General features: G+C 24.6%; 1 pseudogene; it reads right to left on the bottom strand.

Moving 5' to 3' along the window:
• Positions 1-752: 752 nt before the first annotated feature.
• Positions 753-6,515, bottom strand: LOC131627777 (furostanol glycoside 26-O-beta-glucosidase-like; annotated as a pseudogene).
• Between the last annotated feature and the right edge of the window lie 1,870 nt (positions 6,516-8,385).

Genomic DNA, 8,385 nt, shown 5'->3' with positions numbered 1-8,385 from the left:
TTAATAGTTTGATTAGATATCCTAGACCAACTTCCGGTCATTAATTCGTTTATGGAAGGATCATAATTATTAAGTGATAGTAATAATTATGTTTGTGTGATGTTGTTAATCGTTATTTTTTAAGTGGTACATAGCATGTCTTTAATATGACAAATGCAAGATATTGATATTGTATAATTGATTCTATTGTTTTTATTTATTTGCTTATATGGTTTGAACTCGAATTCTCAATTATAAAGTATCTACAAGTAATAGTGATTTATAGAATAGAGTGTGTGTCTTCACAAGAATTTTAGTTTTAAAGAAAGATCTTAGAATTTGGAAAATTTATCATAATTCCCATTGTTTGTTCAAGCTCTATCCAAGTCACTTGATATTTTAAGATTTTTATTTTTAAATGATGAAAACTATTATGTGCTATTATAATTAATATTGGTGTACTCTTTATTTGAAGGTGATTTAAATAAAATATTTTATTAATATTTTCAATTTTTATTTATTCGAAACAAATTTTATGATACATATCAACAACTAAGTCATTTCGAAGTATAGGGTTTCACATGCATTGCATGAGTATATACACTAGTATAAATTCTAACTACATTTGTAAATACATTTAAAAAATTGAAATAACTATAAAGGAAATAAACAACTTATTATATACAATCCCGTTTAAATAGGGATTCATGTCTCAATTCTCCTTTTATAATGATCTTCTTTTCTTTTATGATGATTTCAATCAAATGTATATTTTAGTGTCTCAAATCAGTTGTAAGATACTCTCTGTACCATTTTGCTGTATCAGTCGGTATACGCTTGAGACTATCATTAAAATCGATATGATAAAGACCCCAATTTCCAGAATAACCAGCTTGAAATTCAAATGTATCAAATGCAGACCACAAAAAGTAACCTTGAACGTTTACGCCATCACTATCAATTTAAACATAGAAATTTTTGAAAGATGAGTCATACCGATATTTTTTAGGTTTCATCACTTTAAATTTGATTTCTTTTTTATATTATAGACAGTTAAAACAAAAAAAAAACTATAAATACTTAAAGTGAACAATACACTTTTAAGAAAAGTAAATAGTTTTTAGAAATTGCATAAAATTTAATCTCGAACAATTAAAAATTGTTACAGCGCCATTTAATTATATCTTATCATGATGTCAATTTAATTTTATCATTTTTTAAACAATCCGAACACAATATCTAAATATTAAGATTATTGAATAACTACTTAAGAATACTTTTTACTGTTAATTCAAAATCATTGACCTTTATTATAATTTAACATGTTAGAATTTCATTACTTTCATCCAAAATGATCTTGAATCAATTCATTATAAAAACCAACACAATATAGTTAAGAAACATTTTTTAATTTTTTTATTACTCTTCTATACTTAAGTAACAATATTAATAACATTTTTGGTATATAAACACAATATATTAAATCAATTATTCTCACAAAAACAATAATAAATCATGCATAAACCAAACATACGCACATGTCTAATAGGTAAAAGGAATACATTCAATTTTAAAAATAAATAACTGCATCATGATATATTTATTTATCATCAATATAATTAAAATTATGGATAAGTAAAAATGACTTACTTAATTGCTGTCTTGATTCTTGGTAACATTTAAATGTGCGGCAACATATGCAATTCGGTGTTCGTCCTTCAATGGATTTGAGATTTTTGAAGAAGCAATACCTACATAAATATGATTTTACAAAAATTATACTAATTAATATTTTTGTACAATAAATTAAAGATATTTCTTATAATATTCTAAATGTGATAAAAAGCACCACTAACCATTTTCAGTGACGTAGACTTTCGGATTTTTGTACTTTTCCTTAATGTAGATTAGAAAATTATATAATCCTTCGGGATAGACATTGCTCCAACCATATTGATCCTATAAATTATCAATATTGAACAAAAATAAAAAATATCATAATAATGTTATTCCCCTAACATATATCATTATTTAAGTTCTTATCGTTATCTTCTCACCTTGAAACCAAGAATTTTTCCTCCTGCATTGGAATCTGCAATTATGAAGTAAATGGCCCAAAAAAGTTAATAATTAATTATTATAATCTAATTTAATCTTACACGTAAAATAAGAGAAATTTTATTAGTAGAATATGTGTTGTTAATACTTGTTTCTAGAGTGATGTGTTTTGTATACCATTTTTACACCATAAAAGTAGAATTTAATTTAAGAAAAAACTTACCTTCCGAAACTGCTAAAGCATCATAATTGTCGGCCATAATCTTAGTTCGGTTTGATTCATGTCTAGCAAAGTGAGAAGTATAATAATTGATCCCAATAAAATTTGTGCTTCCTTTTAACATATGTTTCTCCTTTTTAGTGAATTTTGGTAGCCTATTTCCCACCAACTCTTTCATTATTCTTGGATAATCTCCATGAAACACTGGATCTAAAATCCTACACGTTGGAATGGAATGTTGCTAAATATATTTTATATGTATAGGTAACATTAAACAAACATTAAATAATCTCCATGAAACACTGGATCTAAAATCCTACACGTTGGAATGGAATGTTGCTAGATATAAAACATTAAATAAACATAACATCAAACTCGTGATAATGCACACTAGGTGTGTTGTTTGTAGGGTAAGTAAAAGAGACTTATCATCCCCAATAGAAATCCATTAGTCGTTGAGCAGCAACCACATCTTCTGGATTAGAACTATAAGGAACATATCTTCCTGATGAAATAACAAGTCCAATTTCTCCTCTTTGTATGGCCTATATCAAATATTCAATAGAAAAATAACAATAATTTATTTCTTATATAAAATTATCCTTATTTTATAAATCTTTGATTAAAGTTACTAACTGTCAAGGCAATATTTTTTAAATTTAAACAAATGAATTATAACTATTATCAATACTTTTATCGATGGTTTGTATTCCACTCACTCATGTTGTGAATCTCAATTGTTGATCTACATATATTTTAATCTAATATTCATACTATATATGTAACATAGAATGTCTAAAATATATCTTACTTGGAATTTTGTTGTGCATAGCTTTGATGTTATAGCATGGGCCCGAAGGAAGTTATGAACTAGAGTATATGTCTCTGTACATATTTTAGTATTTATGCAGGTCTGATCAGTAGATATATTATCAATATTGAACATGTATTGAACTATAGCTGTGAACTCTGCCTCGTTGATTGTAGTCCAATGTTTCACTCGATCTCCATATGTTTTGAATAAGAGCTCACTATAATCCTTGTAATATTTACTGAAATTTGTTTTTTTACATGAATAATATAAGCATAAATGTTGAGATTTCATAATCTTGGTGTACACTAACTTTAAGGTCAAATAAGTTAATCAAAAATAAATTATTAAAATGAGATGATATTGAGGAAAATTTACACAATGGAGCGATTTAAAAAGCCACCATGCTTTTGTTTAAGGGTTAATGGATAGTCAAAGTGCATGATACCCACAAAAGGTTCAATACCTACACATTCAAATAAAAAATGGATCATGTAAAAGCAAAAAAAAAAAGTGTATGTATTTTTAACAAATTCTCGTTGAATCTGATTATTGCAATGAATATTATATACTTCAAGCCATACCATTTTTAAGTAATTCATTGATCAAGTTGTTGTAGAAGTTGATACCTTCTTGATTTATACCTCCTTTCAAAGTTCCATCTATATAATCGATCATTAAAAATAAATAAAAAGATAAGTATATTTGTATTATTAAGTATTTCAAAAAAGATACATTATAACATTAACTGTTATGCATTTGAAAATGATTATTTTTCTGATAACTTTAGTACCATCAACAATAAACATCAAATTATAATTTCGAGAAGAAAGACACAAACATTTACAAATTTAGCATAAATGTTACACAAATATGACATGTTATAGACATTCAAAACAAGTATCAACAAAATGAGCTAAAGTCTCTAATATTTAAAATGAAACAAAAAAAAACTTATAAAATAAATTTAAAATCCAAAAATAAATAAGTGGAATAAAAAAAATAATAGTCTAACCTACCTAAACATATCAAATTCTATTTATATTAATAAATTTAAATATTATTTAGTGTTTGGATTACTGTTGTTTAAAATTTAAATTAATGTTAGAATTGTATTGTGGTAATAAGGTAAACACAAATACAATTGTCTTAATTTTTTAAAAATAATTTAAATTACAATTTTAAGTTTGACGTTTATTTTTTAAGTTTTTTGTATTTCACTTTGATGCATTAGATTATAGATTTTTGACTTTCTTATCCTTATATTTTCCCTTTTATTTTAATCCATGTTATAAAGGTTGAAAGTTTCAAAAATAAATAAAGAGTTTAATATTTTTAAATTAATAGAACAAAATGTATAATACTTAGAATTTTAGAAAACAAAATAGAATACAAAATAAATTAAAGAGATTAAAATATCTAAGATTTGTATCTTAAAGAGGAAGAAATGGATTACAAAAATCTAAAAGAGCAAAGTAAAATCTAAAAACAAGTTAAACGACTAAAATTATAATTTATAATTTTTTTAAAATCATAGAAAAATAAAATTTCTTGTTTAATTTCCAAATTAAAATTTTGTTTAATATTCTTCACTTCAAATATTAATCAATGTTCTGGTGAAAATCAAATATAAAGATCGAACAAAAAAAAAACACATTTTTAAAATTAATTAAGAAGAACATAATTTATACTCGAACATAAGATATTATAGATTTAAAGATAGAAATAAAAGGAAGAACCAAAACACCAAATATTACTCAAATGTTAATCCACTTAACATTCATCTTCTGCGAAATATGATTGTATGTTAACAAAAAAACTCTTGTAGATATTTTTTTAGCAATGTATCCACTCATTTTTTTTTATAAATTCAATCATATAAATTAATATGTTTAAAATATTTTATTGTTTTAGATATTATAATATATTGTGTAAGTTTGAAGAAATTACCTGGCAATATTCTACTCCAAGAGATGGACATTCGATAAGAATTTACTCCAAGTTTCTTTAAATGTTGCACGTCCTCCTACAAGACCATGCAAAATACAAGAAAGAAAAAAAGTTCCCAAAAATTATTATCTTAAGGTGTATAGTTTTTTAATCTATTTCTATATTGTCAATCTGTTATATTTAATTAGTAATATGTATGTATTAATTCTAATTTATAATGTATAGTAAATAGAGAAATAATGTTAGGTTGATGGTTGGAGTCCAAAATTTTGACAAAAGATGGATGCACTCTCACTCTCATCAAAATAGTAATGTGTATCCAAAAAGAAAACAATTAAATTTATATTTGGTGAACTCACCTTATATCTGGTGAACTCACCTTATATCTTTTATAATGTTCAATTTTTGATGAAAATTTATCAACGTCTAAATACTGACCTGCTTGTTGAGAGAGAAAAAATGATTAATTTTAACCATTATAATGAGGATTGTATTTCAAGATGGAATGAAACAACCAAATGAAAATACTATATATTCCAAGATGAATAGAAAAACAAACCACTAAAATTGAGGATGATATAATAAATGACCATAAAATTAAGATATTATCTCACAAATAATTTGATTGTTTTAATTCCAAGAACGAAGTTCAAATTTTAAGAGAGATAGTTGTAAAATGAACATGTCACTATTATTTATTATAATTTTCTACAATTTTAAAGTTGTTTGTCACCTTATCTATGAACATCTTTTGATAATTTAATTATAAAAATTCTATGGTAAATTGAAGTTTTATTGAATACTAATACTCTAAATACAATTGAATTAAAATTTAAATTTATTTTAAAATAATTAAATATAAAAGATAAAATTAAACTAAATCATTGAATATTGGGTACCATACCCAACAAAATATTAAAGTATCAAAATATTCACATATACATTCCTACTATAAGTATATGTTTCAAACCTTTGTTTTGTTCAACTATATCATCCCATATACCAAGTCCCCTTCCTCCTTCGTGAGATCCTCCTTCAATCTAATATTATCACAATTTTGTCAGTAATAAATTAGCTTTTATAATTTCAAGCTATTAAATATCTTTTCTTAATAATTAGAGTTATTATTATATATCTTAGTGTATATGACTTTTTAGAATGCACCTGAAGAGCAGAAGATCCAGTACCAAACAAAAATCCATGAGAAAAAGATTTACGATTTGAAAATCTTGAAGAATTTAGAAGTTTCAATATAGAGTCATAAGGATTAGATGCATTTCCTTCTCCAATCTATAAAAACTCAACAACAACAAAAACATATTAACTAATAAAATAAGCTAAAATGAAGTAATTATGACTCAACTAATATTATTGTGTTTATGGATAAACTAATTAACTTAATTATAAGCACCTGTAAAGCAGATAAGTCATATTTAATTGTCTTTTGCTTGTGAAGCAGATCTAAGCAGATCTGCAGTAATAACATACTCCCTCCATTCTCTTTTATAAGCAAAATTGACTTTTTACATTCATTCAATAAAGGATGTATTTAGACTATATATGAACCAAATACATCATTTATTCAATGAATTTAAAAAGTAAATTTTGCTTATAATAAAGAATGGAGGGAGTAATATATACAACTAATTATGACAACAAATATAGTTAAATAATAAACATTGAAAAATGAAGAGCACAAATTTCATTGCAATTATGAAGAGTTCTTTTGTATCTTATAATAAGTAAGTACAATTTGTATATGGTTACTAAATTATCGCTTGTTATATTATGTTGACCTTCTTATAAAAATTTCATGATGAACGTATAATACTAATAAGAGTTATATTTCTAAAATTTTAAAAGTATCTTATATTTAGGAACAAATAATTTTTTTTAAAATAATAATAGTTCAATATGTAGAGATAAGAGGAGCATATAATAACGTGGTTTGATGAAGATAAAATATTGAATTGTATATATTACACATGTTTAATTTTGATTTTTCTAGTTTTAATAATTTAAATTATGATAAATATTATCCAAAAAATAATAATACGTACAATAAGATGCTTGAGAAAGAATGTTGAAAAGCAAAATAAAAAACAAGATTGTAATTGCAATTTTTAAAATTCTCAAAGATGACAAAATCACCATTTTCTACAATAAAAAGATTATCAAGCTAGTTTTGATATAAATTTAAAGTTTTACTTATTTATAGTGGATAAAACAAATAAATATAGCTTTCTACCACTACGAAAATCCGTTAGATCACTTTCTAATTTTAAAAAGACCAGATTAGTCTTTTAAAATATTTCAACAGTATTTTATTATTGTGTTGTCTGAAATTTATTTGACCTTTTTCTAACCACGAGTTTATTTGATCTTGGTTGACACAAATCTTACTATATAAAGACTTTTCAACAAAATGACATTAGTAGTTAGATTTTTTGAATATTAAAAATAGTTAATTTGTTTTGTGTGTATATCATCACGTTAATAATACATTTGCATATACTATTTTCTTTCTAAAACAAATATATATAAAAAGAATGGATAAATTATAAACTAATTCAAAATAAATTATAACTATGATCTACACTTGTGCGTCATCATTATCAAGATATTTAATTATTTTTAGTTAATTTCAATTATTATTTTTTAATTATATTACTCTGTGGCACAAAAATTAATATTACTTATGTAGTTAATAAATTGTAGAAGTTATATAATATTACAAGTGTTCACATTGTCATACTCCAAAATGTATCTTATCAGGAAAAATGCTCAAGTCATTAACCATCTCCTTCAAGAATATGGTTAGAATTATGGCAACACATCAAACTAACTAAACTAACTAAATGTAAGCTTTATGATGGAGGTACTTTTGGATCTAGGTTGAGACACATTGCAAATATATTTTGATTCACTGTAGGACATACACCATTTAACTATATTGGAATTCCTATACTCAAAGGTAATACTAGAACTCGTCATCTCCATACCATAAAAAATAGAGTATTGGTTAAGCTAGCTACTTGAAAAAAACGCCTTCTTTCTATGATGTGTATGATTCAATTGGTCCAGTTGATCATACAGGACATGCTTCTGTATATTCTTAGAATTTACGAATGGCAGTCAATCTTCTTAACAACTAGATTCTTGCATTCAAAATTTTGTATGGACATATAGCATAGAAATTAGAAAGTTGATTACTACATCTTGGAAGATTATTTGCTCACATTTGTCTAAAGAAGGTCTTGGTCTGAGAGATATTAAGACAATCAACAAGTCTGATTGTCTATCTCTTTGATGGAAGTTGTTGACTATAAATAATCAATGGTCTTTTGTGCTTATTAGTAGATATTTC

The sequence above is a fragment of the Vicia villosa genome, unplaced genomic scaffold, assembly GCF_029867415.1.
Source record: "Vicia villosa cultivar HV-30 ecotype Madison, WI unplaced genomic scaffold, Vvil1.0 ctg.000402F_1_1, whole genome shotgun sequence".
In the NCBI taxonomy this organism is placed as follows: Eukaryota; Viridiplantae; Streptophyta; class Magnoliopsida; order Fabales; family Fabaceae; genus Vicia; species Vicia villosa.
The sequence above is the reverse complement of the archived record's forward strand: the minus strand, read 5'-3'. Positions and strand labels throughout refer to the sequence as shown.